Here is a 17,325-nt window from a genome sequence, read left to right as displayed (position 1 = left end):
TCTTTTATTTCCCTGAACTCTTTTGGAAATTCGTCTCCACTGTGCCCTTCTTCTATCATTAGTACGTTGCAGCTCTGGAATAGCCCATAATCCTCCATTTGCCAGTGAAATAATCCGTTAACCAAATCCAAATCATCATCCGTCGATCCACCTTCCAACTGTAGGACTCCTTCCTGATCTGGTTTTGTTCGCTGCTTCCCTTCATCCTCTTCTTTGGAATCAGATGATAAAGCTTCTTCACCCACCATTTGTGTGTGTAAATCAATAATGGATTTTCGTCCTTTGCTTTCCAGTGATAGTGTATTCTTCTTCCAGTCATGCTTAACCTTTGCTTGTATGAGCCATCCTCGGCCCAGAATGGCGTCATATCCTCTCCTTTTCAATGGGATGACAACGAAGTCAAACAAGAATGGCTGTATTTTGATAGTCACTGGTTGTGCAATCAGCACTCCTAATGGTTTGATCCCGTGTTCGTCTGCGTGAGCAACTAGAAAGTTGGTGGCCACAACGTAGGTTGTCCTAACTTTTTCCAAGTATCTTCTGGTAGGATGTTTACCTCGGAACTGTTAGAATCTGATAAGATTAATAACCCAGAAAACTAGTGCAAAGAGTAAATATCTAAACTATGAATGCAAATGATACAAAATCAAAATAGCATCATAGAGTTAGTCTCCAAGAGAGTAATGCAAATGCTGGAAGCAAAATAGCATTAAGAGGATGCAAAAATAAGAGATGCAAATACAAGCCAGGTAGCATGCTTATATAGGCTAACAAAAGGGAGGAGGTGGCAACACCAACCAATGAGGAGCAACCATCTATTGGACTAAAGATAGCAAAGTATCTTCCCAAGATAGCTAATGGATGCTCACATATAGGAAGGTGACACCTCACAACCATTCACCTAATAAGACATGCTTTATTAACCTAAGCGAGATTATTAAAAGTGTAGGAAAAACCTAGCAAAATAGGAAAAATAAAAAACTACGCTAACACCCCCCTCATAAGCGAAGCTTAGGTGGATGTAGAAATGGGTCCCGGCAAGTCAAGCCTGATGAGGTACCCATGTACATAAAATTCCCCCAAAAGAGAGAGAAAAGAGACTCCCCAAAGAAAATTAGGACTCCAAGTGAGAGGAAGCAGCCCCCCCAAAAGATGAAGCATCCCATATCCCCAGCAAAGCTTGCAAATTTTGTCCAATAGATCCACTTACAACGAACAATTTTTCTTCCCTTAGAAAAAAGAACAAGATCCCAAGTGTGGTTCCTCATTAAGAAACTATACTCTTCCTACATAGCTGTATCCCACTCAGAAATACCAGAAGCCTCATGAAAGGACTGTGGATTTGAGGCAGTAGCAATGAAGATATGTAGAGCATCTTGGAATTGTGAACGAGTCTACTTGGTGTCTGATGGATCCCCAACCCAATCACCTACAAACTGCAAAGTCTGTCTAGCCCAAAGTGGACCAAAAGATGGAGAATCTAGAGAAGAATCATCAACCTGTGAATGATGACTAGGAGAGGAAGGAGGTGAGTCCTCTGAATCACTCTCTGCATCAGAAGTAGAGGTAGAAGACTGCTCAAGTGAATCTGACCCATTAAAAGATCTATCATGTATTCCAAGTGACTCCAATGTCAAAGTAAAAGGCAACCTTGTGACCATACTCTGTTGGTTAAGCTAATGCAAGTAGTGGAAGTTAAGATGGCCAAACTGCTCATGCCATAATCTGCTTACATCATTAGAGTGAGTGAGTGAAACAGTCAAAGGAGGATCAGGAACAAAGTGAGAAAACATATAGAGTCGTGACTGATGATCTGCTCTCCCAACTGCAACTGTAGAATCATTGTGCAACTCACATATCTCCACTGAACTAGGAGTGAACTCAACCCACTTGCCTAAACCTATGTGAGTGATCTGGTGTACCGATTGGAGATTAGTTGACAATGAGGGTACATGAGGAACATCATGGAATGTACCATCCCCCACATCAACAGACCCTCTCCCACACACCTCAACAAGAGTGTTATCACCCATCAAAATAGAAGGCATAGTACACGGCTCCAAGGATGCAAGTTCTTCCTTAGATGAAGCCATGTGGTGTGAAGCACCCAAATCAAGAACCCAAGTGGATGGTGAGGAAGCAACTGCAAAAAAGGCCTTGCCCTTTCCTTTCCCCTTGCTGTTTTCTTTTTCTTTGTTAGACCCTTTATTAAAACTTTGTTTGATAGACTCAGGAACACTGATATTATTCTTCTCAAGAATGTATGTTAAGTGATCAAGTTGTTTCTGCAAACATTTATATTCATCATGACCAGGTCTTTTACAATAGGCACATTTGACCTTTTCTTTCTTAGGCTTATCACCCTTGAAAGATGGTGTATCAATAGTTGCTTTTGAAGAAACCGGCATCTGATCCTTCTTCTCCTCGCTATTCTTTTGTTTCTTGTCCTTACTATTGTTGTTACTACTTTGTCCTTGTTGTTCTTTTGTGCCTTGGTTGGCAGCCAAGGCATGTGACTTAGAGGACTTAAGAGTGCCCATCTAGATTAGCTTGTCCTTTTCTCGAGTGAGATTGACAGCAAAATCATCTAAAGATGGCATGGTGAATTGAGTACCAAGTGCACCCTTAGTAGCATAGAAGGTAGAGACAAACACAGAATATTCTAAACTTAGCTTAGAGAGAATACTAAGAATCAGTTGTTCATCTTTCTTTTCAATTCCACATTGTTTTAACTGCAGTCTTAGTGATTTCAATTTGGTGAAAAAATCTTGGATTGTGTTGAAATTGCCTGGACTCAAACTAATTAATTCATTTTCCAACATATGACCCCTCATTGAATCTTGTGTGCCAAATAGTGTTTCTAGCTTTGTCCATACATCATTTGGTGTATCCAAAGACTAAATGTGAAATAGCAAGTCAGGAGAAACAGACAAACACAATGTTCCAAATGCCTCATCACATTTGTTAAACCACTTAGGCTTATCTTCATCTTTAGCAAGTTCAGTTTCAAGTCCCATAGTTATCCTATTTAATCCAGCTTTCCTTAAGTGAATTGTCATGCGTGATATCCACTCAAAGTAATTGTATGGAGTTAGGATGGGCATATTTGTTTGATCCATGATGAAGAAATGCAGAGAAGAAATGCTAAAAAGAAGAGAACCCAGCCACGACAATGCCCCCCCCCCCCCCCCCTCTTTACTCAATCAAAGAACCCCCCAAAGAAATATGATTTGGCACTTTATTTTAGTGCATTTACAACTACCACTAGAAAGAAATACTTAGTGTTCTTGATTTCAATGCATTACAAACCCTCATGAAGAGCATATGCTAAAAGTGAAACTTGGGCACAATAATCAAAGAAAAAAATAGCACTATTGTGATCTACTCGAAAAATTATGCACTTTCAAAAAAAGAATCGCCTCGATACGAGGTCGTATGAGAAAGTTATGATCCTCTGAAGTTTCCAAAATGAGAACTGTGCACAGTCACGGCTGAAAATCTGCAATTTCAGAAGAATTCATGCATGAAAATCAAAAAACAACTCCACTAGTGGATAGAGCACAAAAAAATAGCCAAGTTCATAACAAGAATCATCAAAATCGAAATCCATATGAGCAAGAACGAGACATTTGAAAACTGTGTTCAAATCTGCGACTGCCAATGAAGAGGGGTATGGCTGTAGCTTTGCATGCTCGATTCTGCAAAATATACAGCTTGCATGCAAAATCTAAAAGATACCCAAATGGTTTTTCGTGGCTGCGAACACAACCCAAAAAGCGTTTTTCTTGCTGATGTACAGAAGATGTTGTAGTGTAAATCAGACGCCTTTAACAGTAAAAAAACGGCTCCAAAAATTTAAAAACGACTCCAGCAACCAAAATATGACATGCAAATGCTGTATCAGCTTCCTAAGTCCATCAATTATTACAAGGTAATTGGTAAATACTTGCTTATTAATAACAGAGACCGAAAGGTCAATTTATACAAAAGGAAGAGACGATGTTTCCTTAGGAAACGATCGTAAAGAATAGAAACATTCTATTTCAGAGAAAGCAAAAAACGAAAGCAAACTAGAGCTAAAGATATTTACAAGATAACCATTAACTAATAATAGACGTCTTATCTATTATTGTAATACCCTCCCTTAATGGTTAATCTATCTAACACACCAAGCTGTCCTCTGAATTTGACAAACTTATCAGGACCAAGAGACTTGGTGAGAATGTCTGCAGTCTGATCTGAGGTAGGAACATACTGCAGATCTATAGTCCCGTCTTCAACCAGCTGTCGTATGTAATGACAATGAACATCCACATGCTTGGTTCGTTCATGGAAGACTGGATTCCGTGCTAACTTGAAAAGGCCTTCGTTATCAACAAACAGAGTAGTCGGTCCTACTAGTGACATCTGCATATCCCCAAGCATCCGACGAAGCCAGACAGATTCACATCTTGCCTTAACAGTCTCTCTATATTCAGCCTCTGTAGAAGAGAGAGAAATTGCCTGTTGCTTCTTGCTGGTCCATGTGACTGCACCGGATCCCAACTGAACACATATCCAGATGTTGACTTTTTATCATCAACAGAGCCTGCCCAATCTGAATCTGTGAACCCACTGAGTTTAGGATTAGAACTCCGAGAATACAGAAGTCCATAATCAGAAGTGCCCTTCACATAACGAAGCACACGCTTTGCTACCATCCAATGATCAGCCTTAGGAGCTGTCATAAAGCGTGAAATATAGCTGACTGCGAAGCTGATATCAGGCCTAGTAGCAGATAGGTAGATGAGGCTGCCTACTAGTTGCCTATACGTAGTATCATCAACGAAAGGAGAATCAGACTTGGCTGATAACTTGAGACCTTTCTCCATAGGTGTAGATGCAGGTTTGCAATCCTGCATTCGGAATTTGTCTAACAAGGCTCTGGCATATTTGGACTGAGAGATGAATATACCAGAAGACTGTTGCCAAACTTCAACACCTAAGCAATAATGCATGAGCCCAAGGTCAGTCATATCAAAAGACTGGCATAAGTGTTGTTTGATTCCCTGAATCAAAGATGCCAAACTGCCAAATGATGATCAGATCATCCACATAGATAACCAGAAGGATGATGTCACTGTCAGTAGTCTTGATGTACAAATTTGAGTCTGAAGAACTCCTCTTGAAGCCTTGATCACTGAGGTACGTATCAATCTTGATGTACCATGCCCGAGGGGCCTACTTCAAACCATAGAGAGCTTTTACCAATCTGAGAACCTGATGGTCTTTACCAGCAACCTTGAAACCAGGAGGCTGCGTCATGTAAACCTCTTCATGGAGATCACCATTCAGGAAAGCACTCTTTACGTCCATCTGATGGACCTTCCAGCCAAACTGTGCTGCCATGGCTAAGATTAATCTGATGGTGCTCATCTTTGTAGTAGGAGCAAAGGTCTCCTCATAATCAATGCCCTGACGCTGAGAAAAGCCCTTTGCCACTAAACGAGCTTTGTACTTATCCAAAGTACCATCTGATTTGTATTTGATTTTGTAGACCCATTTGCAGCTAATGGGTTTCTTCTCTGGGGGAAGATCAGAAAGGACCCAAGTGTTGTTCTTCAGCAGGCTCTGGTGTTCAGATTGCATGGCCTGTTCCCACTCTGGAATTCCTTTAGCCTCGGAATATGTTTGAGGTTCAAACACACTGTGAATGTTGGCCATAAGAGCAAAGTTAACAGAATCTATAGTTTTGCTCTTTTTCCGAGTAGTTCTCCCATCAATGAGCTCATCATCATGAAGATCAGCAAGTGTCTTAGCCCACCACTTAGGCCAGAGAGGAGAATGACCAACAGTAGTACTAGGAGATGCTTGATCAGCAGGATCCTGATCAGAAGAATCTGGATCAAACTCAGGTGAAGCATCTTCAAAACGAGGTGATCCTGCAGGAGAAGCCGGAGGTGGCTGTACAGGTATCACTGGCAGGACTGGAGCTGTAGGAGCTACTGGAGCCCTCCCATCAAGTGGACCTAATGGAAGCCGAACTCCCAAATCATGAACCTGCATAGGCTGGTCTGCTGGATCAAGAACAGGAGAAACAGGCATGAATGGTCCTCGCTACTCATCAAAGACTACATCGCGGCTGTATATGAGACGAGATGTCTCAACATCAATAAGGCGGTAGGCTTTGTGAAGACTGCTATATCCAGCAAGCATCAGTTTCTGACTCTTGGCATCCAACTTGGTGCGTGAAGCATCAGGGATCCAAACAAAAGCAAGAGAGCCAAAAACCTTCAGGTGACTGATTCTAGGCTTGCAACCTGACCAGGCCTCTTCCGAAGTTTTACCTTTGACCGCCACTGTGGGTGACCGGTTCAACAGATAAACTGCAGTGTTAACTGCTTCTGCCCAAAAACACTTCGGAACATGTCTGTGTTCGAGCATGGAACAATCCATCTCGGTGATTGTCCTGTTCCGACGTTCAACTACACTGTTCTGTTGTGGCGTGTGGGGTGTGGTGAACTGGCATTGGATGCCATGTGTATCCAAGAAGCTGGAGAAAACATTAGAACAAAATTCCCCCCCATTGTCTGATCTAAAAGTAATAATAGATTTTCCAGACTCTTTTTCAACTAAGGGTTTAAACTTCTGAAATACAATAAATGCATCGGATTTCTTTTTAAGGAAATACACCCACATTTTTCTACTGAAATCATCTACAAACAACAGAAAATACTTGTACCCAAGAACAGAAGGAGTGGCCATAGGGCCGCAGATATCAGCATGAACAAGCTGAAGTACTTGAGAAGCTCGCCAAGAATCGCCACTGGGGAAAGGTGTGCGATGTTGCTTCCCAGCCTGACATGCCTCACAAACTCCAAGGTGTTGGGTTTGAATCTCTGGCAAACCAAGAACAAGCTCATCCCGAGCAAGTTGTGAGAGATAATGCACATTTAAGTGCCCATATCGCTGATGCCAAAGTGAGCTGATGGAAGATCGCCGAGCAGCCATAGCTAAGTCCTGAGAATCACCAGAATCAGTAAGTCTGAAAAGACCATGATCCTCAAGACCAATTGCAATAGTAGACTTAGTCGCCCGATCAGTGATGGTGCACTGATGTGAACTGAAGGTGACTGCCAAGTGTGGAGAATGTCGCAGCAACTGACTGACTGAGAGTAGATTTAGTTCCATCCCTGGAACGTAGTACACATCAAGGAATATGAGCTTCCTTCCAACAGACTGAATTTGAATGTTGCCTTTACCAACAACCGTGTACTCTTCTCCACCACCAAAGATAACAGAATCTGAATAAGGCTGGTAGTCAGTAAACCAGTCTCTGCGGTGAGTGAAATGTCGAGAGGCACCTGAATCAATGTACTAGGCAGATGACTGTACATGATCTGCGGGTCTTTTAGCCATGAAGGCATAAAAGGCAGATTCCACCTGCTCAGTGTGCTCTGCACTGTTCGCTTTGGGTTGCGAACCTGATTGCTTAGACTGGGCAGCTAAGCGTTTCCGACATGCAACCTTCATGTGACCATACTTGTGGCAATAGTTGCATTGAATGTTCTTCTTTTTGGTACCATCGGATGCTGGAGCAGAAGACTTCTGCTGAGATGGTTGCTGAAACTTGCCCTTATCCTTCTGAAAGGATTTCGCAGCAAAGGCTTGCTCAGTGGAGGTGGAACTGGAGCTACTACCGAACTGTTGTTTCCACCGATCTTGCTGAAGTAGCAGGGTGCAGAGATCAGTGAACTTTAGATCAACACCAGTAGATGTGATGTTGAGAGTCTCGATAAAATGCTCATAGGAATTTGGTAAACTCCGAAGAGTGATTACCACAATATCCTCTTCCTCCATCTTGTGACCGATGGCAAGTAACTGATCACGGATTTCCTGAATCCGATTCAGGTGTGCCTGGAGCGAGGTGCGCTCATCCATGACAATAGAAAACAGAGTGTTTTTCAGAAAGAAGGCTCTGCTCTTGTCGGAAGTCTCATGAAGACCTTTTAGATGTGTCCAGATTTCGGCCGCTGTCTTGCCGGATGGAATCTGAGAAAGCTGGTCATCAGCTACGGAGAGTTTGAGAAGCATTACTGCCTCTCGATTGTTCAGATCCCATGTATCTTGATCAGGACCTGGAGAAGTCGGACACTGCTTAACACCCAGAACAAGTTGATCGGTGTTTCGATATTCGAAGATTGCGATGATGCGCTGCTTCCAGGTTCCATAATTGCGACCATTGAATTTGGAATTATGCTCGAGCAGAATATTTGTAGAGATGCCATGGCACGTTTTTCAATGAAAACTGTGAAAATCTGTGAAGACACGTTCTTCAAGGCAAAAATACGGAAGACCCAGAAGAATCAAAGAATGACCCAAAAGAGAGCTCGAAAAACCCAGAAGGAATTTGCTGTCGTTTTCTAAATCCGCTGGCTCGAAAATCGAGGCAAAAAAATCGAGGCACCCAAAAAAATGAACGACAACCCAGTTGAGCTCTCGAAAAACCCACCAAGAATCTACAAACAAAAAAAAATTTCGACCCCAAAAATTAGGGTTTCGAAAAAAAACGGCCCTAGCTGAAAAAGCTTGAAAAAACTTCAGATTTCTTGATGAAAAATGGTCGAATCTGCTTCCCAGAGCACGATGACAGACTGAGACGGCTAAGAGCATGAAGATTTGATATAGAAACATGCAGATTTTCACCCCAAAAATGCGAGTCTTCAAAAATGGCCACGATTTCCACGCGATTTGCAAACCCGTAATTCGGGAATTTCTCCAAGCAGAAAAACCCTAGGTGGGTTTTGGAGAAATTAGCTGAAATAATTTTGAAAAAATTTAAACAAATAATTTCAAGAAGAAATTATAAATTTTTCCGAAAAAATTTAAGTATTTAGCTCTGATACCATATTACAAGGTAATTGGTAAATACTTGCTTATTAATAACAAAGACCGAAAGGTCAATTTATACAAAAGGAAGAGACGATGTTTCCTTAGGATACGATCATAAAGAATAGAAACATTCTATTCCAAAGAAAGCAAAAAACGAAAGCAAACTAAAGCTAAAGATATTTACAAGATAACCATTAACTAATAATAGACGTCTTATCTATTATTGTAATATCAATGGCATGCTGGAATCTGCAAAATTGATTGAAAACTCCAAATATGCAAGTTGGTTGTCAAATTTGAGATTGAAACCCCAAAGGAAAACCGTTTTTGTCAAAACTTTTCTAATTCTCAGGATCATCCAAAGATGCAAGAGAAGAGCATACTTCGTTTTTCAAAAAACTACAATAAAATTTATTTGCCCCCCCCGAATCTCTCAAATAAGGAAACTAAAATCTACTCTTGCACATAGAAAAGCTCTGATACCATGTTAAAATCTGATAAAATTAATAACCCAGAAAACTAGTGCAAAGAGTAAATATCTAAACTATGAATGCAAATGATACAAAATCAAAATAGCATCATGGAGTTAGTCTCCAAGAGAGTAATGCAAATGCTGGAAGCAAAATAGCATTAAGAGGATGCAAAAATAAGAGATGCAAATACAAGCCAGGTAGCATGCTTATATAGGCTAGGAAAAGGGAGGAGGTGGCAACACCAACCAATGAGGAACAACCATCTATTGAACTAAAGATAGCAAAGTATCTTCCCAAGATAGCTAATGGATGCTCACATGTAGGAAGGTGACACCTCACAACCATTCACCTAATAAGACATGCTTTATTAACCTAAGCGAGATTATTAAAAGTGTAGGAAAAACCTAGCAAAATAGGAAAAAAAAAAAACTACACTAACAAGAACCTCCGTCCACTATTGTGTCTAAAAGGACCATTCCTAATATGCCCATTTCTACGATTGTCGGATGCCATCCAGATGTGAGGGCTAGCAGCATCAGGTCTGTTGCGCTTGCTCCACTTTCCTTCTCCTTTCCATGTTCTCCCAGTGGTTTGGCAATTGGAGTGATGTTTGTGAGTGTCGATCGAAATTGAGGCATTGTGAGCAGCAAATCGTCTATTCTAACCGGTAGTGTCCTTCAGTTGTGATTTCACCGCCTGCATTGCTTTCTCAATTTCCGCCTGTGCTTCTTCCAATCTCTTCTTTTCTTCCGTCGGGTCAAGGTACAATTTTGCTTGTTTTCGTGTGATTGCCAGAACCTCCTCTTCGTCCGTCCTGATGGTGATCAAATTCACTCCTAATTTCGAGCAATTGGCATCTTCATGATCTCCCGGACCGCACCATCTGCATAACAACTTTGGTGCGTTTGCCGATATACAGTTTCGAGCAAAGTGGCCCCACAAATTGCATGCTCGACATTGAACCATCGGGCGATCATTCACATCATACTGAATTCAGATGCAGCTCCCATTATTATTGTTGGTATTGTTGATTTGCCCTCTTCTATTATTTTTGTACCCACCTGAAGTGGCACCATCGTTACTGGTGTTTTCACTCACTCCTGACGCGGAAGCCTCCTGTCAGGAGCACTTGTTGATGCCCTCTTATTTTCATATTGAAAGGGCATTCTTTTGTGGAATGTCTCATAATTTGGCAGATCTCACAGAACTGGTTCTTCAGACAGGATCCCTTCATGTGATCTTTTGTCTTACATTTCGTGCACCATAGCTCGTCTCCCTTCATCTCTTTCTGCATATTCTTAAATTCTTTCATCATTCTGATCATATCCTTCTGGAGAGCTCGAACCTTCTTGCTGCCCTTTTTGTCATCACTGCTATCTTCTTCCGAAGACGAGTCATCTAAGTCGGATGAGCTACTTTTCTTCTTTTTTTTCAACTTTTATTCACTCTCTAAGTCCATCACCCGATTGTATGCTTCGGTGTATGATGATGGAGGCACAATCTTCATTTTCTTCCTTCACTCCGAACGTAGTCCTTTAATGAACCATCTCTTTTTCAGCCCACCTGCCGGCTTATTTTCCATTTTATTTATTAATTCTTTTAGTTTTCTGGCATATACACGGACTGTTTCATTTTTCCCTTGCTTTGTGGTGTAGATTTCTGCTACGATCTCATTGTCGTCTCGCAACAATTGAAACTCAGCGATAAGCTCCTTTTTAACTACTACTCAAGAAGTTAATTTTTGGGGATTGGTGTCGGCAAACCAATCAACTACTACACCCCTTAGGGTTGCTAGAAATTGTCGGATCCACTCATCTATGTTGATTACACCATTCACTGTCCAAATTGTTTCGCATGTCTTACAGTGTCTAATTGGACTGGCCGTTCCATCACCATCAAACTTTGGCAATTTTTCCTTTAGTCCAGCCATTACTATTTGAGTTGGAGGTACTTGTGTACCCGCATTGTTTTGCACTCCCGCACTGTTCTGCACACCCATGCTATTCTACACAACCGCGATGTTCTACTCACCCGCATTGTTTTGCACACCCGCGTTGTTCTGCTCAACCGCACTGTTCTGCACACCTGTTGTTTCGGGTAGTCGTCTTATTTCCAACAACCGCGTTACTTGGTGAAAAAGGGTTTTCCTCAAGTCCTTTTGGAAGTGTATCGCAGATGAAGAGTTCACTCCACACTCGTACTCCCTTAGCACTCCGAGCCATGCGAGTTGATTCACTTCCATCTGGATTCTCTTCACTCGGCATATACAAGTTCAAAAATTCCTCCCTTGTTTCTTCCACCAAATTCAACCGCTATGGAGTCTCTTCCAACAATTCCTCGATGCTTCGGTGTCCGTCAACAATCTGTTGAAACCTCTGTCTGCGCTCGACCTATTGTGCCAAAATTTAAAAATTTTGTGCGGTGCGTATTCCATCTTTTCCCTTTATCTTATTTTTATCCTTGTTAAGCTGATTCGCCATTAGTCTTCATTCCTCTGCCTTCGTTCTAGGTCCATTGGGCAACGGTGCCAAATGTTTACCGTAAAAGGTAAATAGATTAATGCATACAGACAATAGACAAGAACATGTAACACAGCAGTACTCATTTTATTATTCGCATATATGCCGAAGAGATTACATAATGCTTCCAATGATGATTACAATGATCTCGAATGGTGTACATATACTTCCCCAAGAACCTTCCCAAAGGGGCCTGTCGGTCATTTTATAATTTTACCGACAACACATGTGAGACTTGATCGATTATATAGAAAAAAAAAACATGTACAGATATCATTTATGCTAGCTGCTCATCAATGCATAAGGGAGGAGAGCCAGACAAGTTCCTTCAAAATTATCATTTTTTCTGCAACCGCACACCAACAAAAGTGTCATAAGATATATTCTAATATAGAAGGTCAAAATTTTAAAGACGTCTCTACCATTATAAAATTGTTAACTGGATAGCCCACGGGCTTTATATCACACAAACATAATGGGCATCAAAGTTCTGGAAATTTTGTGGGATATCACCTGTCGCAAGAAAGAAAGATGTTATAGGATATCCAAATTTCACAATTTTGAAATAGGCCCATAATCAGATGCACAAAGCAGCGAGAGCCTTATGTAAATCATTTCTCTATCTACTTTACTTGGAGTTGTGCCTAATAATAATGATGCACATATCTTGAATGTATACAAAAATAAGAAGGATAGCTCTGTGGCAGCTCAGAGTCGTTTAGCTACAAATTATAAACTCAAATCATCTTGAGCAAACCAACTCGCAAATGAAGAAAAGGATGGAGACTTTAATATCAACCGTTACCTAAGGAGCGAAGCAAATAAAGGATCTATTCATATGAGAAAGGCTTACTATATTGGAGATGTTTTTTCTTTCAAAGAGTAACATATGTATATCATCTGTAACAAGTCATGCTTATATAGTAGTGATTACGTTGTATAGTTTTATGCGCCATGGCGCCGATGAGGAGCTCTCCCATTGTGCTCACCAATTTTAACTAGAGGAGCAGTGAGGTGGTCATTTCTTTCATAAGCATTTATTTGATGGAAAGAAAGGTCAAGTTGTATAAAAATGTGTTGTCACCAATCTTGTTTTGTCAAGCCGAGTCTTGAGAGAGTATCGAGAGGCCGAATCATAAGTAAGGCAGATGTTAATAAGATTGAAGCATTAAAACCACCCATCTATGGATACACGTAGACAGTGAAGGGTGAGCACTTCGTGGTAAGTGCCACAAGTATATGATCATACGCCACGTTAAAACTACCACCTGCATGGGAAAATGTGTGTAAATCAAAGGGAGAATACGAGAGCACTCAATGCATTTGATGCAATTGACAATACGTACATACCCAGAAGATTGATAATGTTGGTAGTAGAATGGAAATCACAGCTTAAGTAGAAATGACATCCCACAAACAAGGGGTCCAACCACCTAGGTAAGTGGAGGTAAGAAATGGGTGACAAGTCATTTCAAATATTATAAACTATTTTTTATTATGTTGATTAAAATTTCTTTTTGACATTATCTATATGGAAATTTATAAGGAAATTATATGAATGAAAAATATAGATTTAAGATATAGATATTTATCTATATTGAAAATTTATTAATATCCTTGAGCATTTTATTTATCTAATCATTGTAGTCTCTCCCTTACTTGTATCTATATATGAGCACTTGCCTTGATCTTTTCCTCCGAGAATGTTCTTGCAGAAAAAAGATGGAGATTTAGATTCAGAGGGTGACATGCCCCATGAAGGGACATGTCTCTGCACGGCATATCGACTCACTTTATACTCGACCATTGATGAGATTGCCTAAATGAAAATTCTTTTATTCTTTGTCGAGAATAATAATAAATGGAAGCAATGGGCAATATCCATTGTATTTTAAATTTAATTTTAAAAAAACAATTAGTGGTAGTGACATTGCATATGATATTAGTGTTAAATCAAAACATGATGGCATGATAAAATTGAGCATTGGGTGATGTGACTTACAGCAAGCCTAGAATCCAACCTTTTGTATGAAATGCAACATAAACATAATACCGAGAATATTTAGATGATGTTATTAGAAATCTCATTATAACATTGTGAAGATTAAGCATGAAGAACAATCAAACACTATCTTAGCTAATGTAGATAAGATGTTTTGAGATAGAGATTGTATTACTTCATATATTGGAAAGGGAGTTGGACACATTGAGGGAGCTTATGCTTTGCATATATCATAACGAAATGATATAGATTTAGTGAGTTGTAAAATCACTATTAAGAGATTGCAATCACGGAAGAAAGAATTTGATGTGTGTAGTCATGGGACTAAAGAGTGACTGAAAACCCTATATAATGGAGTAAGTGGGAATTTTACATTGTGGGAGGAATTATAACCAATGTTTCATTCCCATTGTTTGAAAAATGCTTATATGGAGACGATTTTCTGATTTGCTGCATATGGACCCTCACTGGAGCAACTTGTATCAATGATGTTTATTTGCAGATGAGTATTTTTTGAGTATTACATTTATCTACTCACTGTATTCTTTCTATTTTTAGTTCTATACATGCTATAAGAATTATTTGCCTTGATCTTTTATTTTATATCTAAAGATGGTTTTTTGCAGGAAAAGAAGGTTGGTACCTTACACATGCTACCAAATATTGTGCAGACTCAATCTCATGACAGTAGCTCGAAAGAAGTTGTGATCTAAAATTCATTAGTCATCTGATGACTAGACTGGATAAAGTGAGGCCCTTGAAGCAAATATCTTTGATGATTGAGACATGGGTATACTTCTACATTGAGATGGAGTATGACACTTCTTCGAAGGCAATGCAGAAGCTTAGAAGATTAATACTCAGAGGGAGTCTAGAAATACATGTGTGTGATTGCATGGTTTTGATGGGCCTACTCTTGAGTGCACCATGAGGAAGTATTAACTTATCACTAGAAAATCAGAAGATTGATATCAGATTCAAAGTGAGTCTGACAAAAACCCTTGGGGGAAGAGCGCCTCTAAGGGAGTAACTACTAGACCTGGCTTCCCAAGATCATTGTTTAGAGGGAGAATTTTGAGGTGCAATCCTTTGTGAATGATATATTCCCTATGAGGAGAAGTTCTAAGTGAAATTCCTTGTAATGCATTCTTATTTGTGAGAGAGAATTGAGGTGAAAGCCTTTGTACCACCCTCTGACTTGGTTCATGGTGGTTACTATTTCGCATATGACATGTAATGAAAGATGATGATCTTTCATTGACATATATAAACAAACAGTAACCATTGTAAGGTGTCGATCTTATAAATGGTAGACTTGTTATCATAAAAAAATTCATTAAGTTGTTGTCCCAAAGTGTTGGAAGTCATGATATCAAACATATCATGATCAAACAAAAGGTAACCATTGTAAGGTGACGATCTTATAAATGATAGACCTGTTATCATGACAAACTTCATTGAGTCATTGTCCCAAAGTGTTGGAAGTCATGATAATGAACATATCACGATCAGACTTCATTAAGTTATTGTCCCGAAGTGTCAAAAATCATGATACTTGTCATAATAGAGACTATGACATTGTGATTTCTTGTTATTCGATAGACTATATTAAATTGTTGTCCTGGAGTGCCAAAAATAAAATAACTCATATCCTTCTAGGATATAACATATTTTTTTGGTAGGCCTCAAGGATTTGATGCCACTGCACATACCAAAAGAATATACGTATGATGAATATCATATGATTGATATTTCTTGTTGAAACATACTTTGGATTATATTAAAAGATAACATATAAGTTTATGGATTTGTGTTGATATCCTTAAATTTGTCATTCCAAGAATATCATACTGAGATGATATCTCTTCATATACTCAAGAGCATAATGTGTTTTATATCAATCCTCCCTAACTAAGAGGGAGTGTTAAGTTTGTAGTTGCAATCAGATTGATTCGTTCATGAGATACATTGTTGATGGTAAATCATCATTAGGAAATTATTCTTATATACATATATAATTATTATTTTATAAATATATATATTATGCATATGGTTATTTATATAATTAATATATTAACTAATGATGGTTAACTATAGAGACATGTCTCTTCATGAGACATGCCTCCTCTTATATTTATGAGTCCTCAAATCTGCATTTGGAAGACATCAATTACATTGGCAATGTTAGTACAAACGATCCATGTTACTCAACAGTTAGAAAGGTTTGGCAGTGGAATCAATAATGGTTCTATTAAAAAAATTGTTCTTGTTGTTTGCTGAGGTACTCTCCTCACCATTACAATTCTAGGTAGGCCTAGAAACATTCTGGTTCTACATAGTTTTGATCAAATTTGCCATCATATTTATCAATGTTGTGCCACTGAATAAGGACATTATAATGTGCTTCAACAGAGTTTTCATTTGGCATGGCTCTCTTATCTCTTCCTTCCATTTCCAACTCTTCTTTCACAATCTCTAGATTTTGATTCTCTAACTCTGCATTCTAATGTTTTGGAGACTAGGCCTTTCTTCTTTTTCCCTAGTAATATCATTGTGGAAAAGCCATTCCATTTTTAGGGGGTGATTATACAACCCTGGTGCTGCGATCTGCATTTTTGATGTCATTATAGAGGTGTGCCATCATCATCTGTTGCTGCATCAATCATTCCCTCCCACCTACCTCACTCTTGAGGGCATTTAAATTTTAGACCATGGTGCTGTGGCATTCAAATTTCGGGTCATTTTTATCTCACAACAGTGGCTGCAATACCTTTTCTATACTTGTGTACTGCTGCACCCCACATTTCAAGCCATAGATCTTGAGCACCATCGTTGAGGAGGAGCCATCATCCCCATTTCCAGCTATTGCGGCCTCTTACCAGCTGCCAAAAAACCAGTTTTCAGGGATTTACTAGTGTGGGACAGCTGTATATCATTTTCAGTCAATCAAATCAGTTATTGGTTTGAATCAACAAGAAGGCTTGTGAGTAATTAAATTTATTGTTGTAAATCTGAATTTATGTTTCCAGCATGATTTCATCAGCATTGTACCCTGTTTCGAACCACTGCAGTTGAATAAAAATCAAATTCAAGGGTTTCTTCTTGTTATTTATTCTAAGTATATTTGGTGACCTAGGGTTTATATCATTCAGAACAAGCAATTGTATTTGATCAACCTGGGCACATAGAGCTCAGATCTAGGGTTTACATCAATCATGTCAACTATTATACTTGATGTAATTTTACAAAACTACTTAGATCCATTGCTCATATTGCATTTGAAGTTGTATATCAGCATTGTAAGGATTTGAATTTGCTGTTTGAAGTTGCCTATTTCATTTGCAAGCATTCTTTGTATTAGTGCTGACGAGCTAGAGTTTGGAATCTATGCTTGGCATTGATTATTGTCTCAGCTTACACATGTTTGAAAAATCACCTTTTTCCTAGGATCATCTGATTG

At 39.4% G+C, this 17,325-nt stretch overlaps 1 protein-coding gene across 2 annotated transcripts in view; it reads right to left on the bottom strand.

Annotated features, from left to right (window-relative positions):
• The window catches only part of LOC149570157 (melanoma-associated antigen G1-like protein), a 105,322-nt gene that overhangs the window by 78,257 nt on the left and 9,740 nt on the right, over window positions 1–17,325 (bottom strand). The window lies entirely within an intron of this gene.

This window comes from Cupressus sempervirens, chromosome 3, assembly GCF_028749045.1.
Source record: "Cupressus sempervirens isolate cs-2001-9-10 chromosome 3, ASM2874904v1, whole genome shotgun sequence".
Lineage (NCBI taxonomy): Eukaryota > Viridiplantae > Streptophyta > Pinopsida > Cupressales > Cupressaceae > Cupressus > Cupressus sempervirens.
Note: the sequence above shows the minus strand (reverse complement) of the source record. Positions and strands in the feature narration are given on the sequence as shown.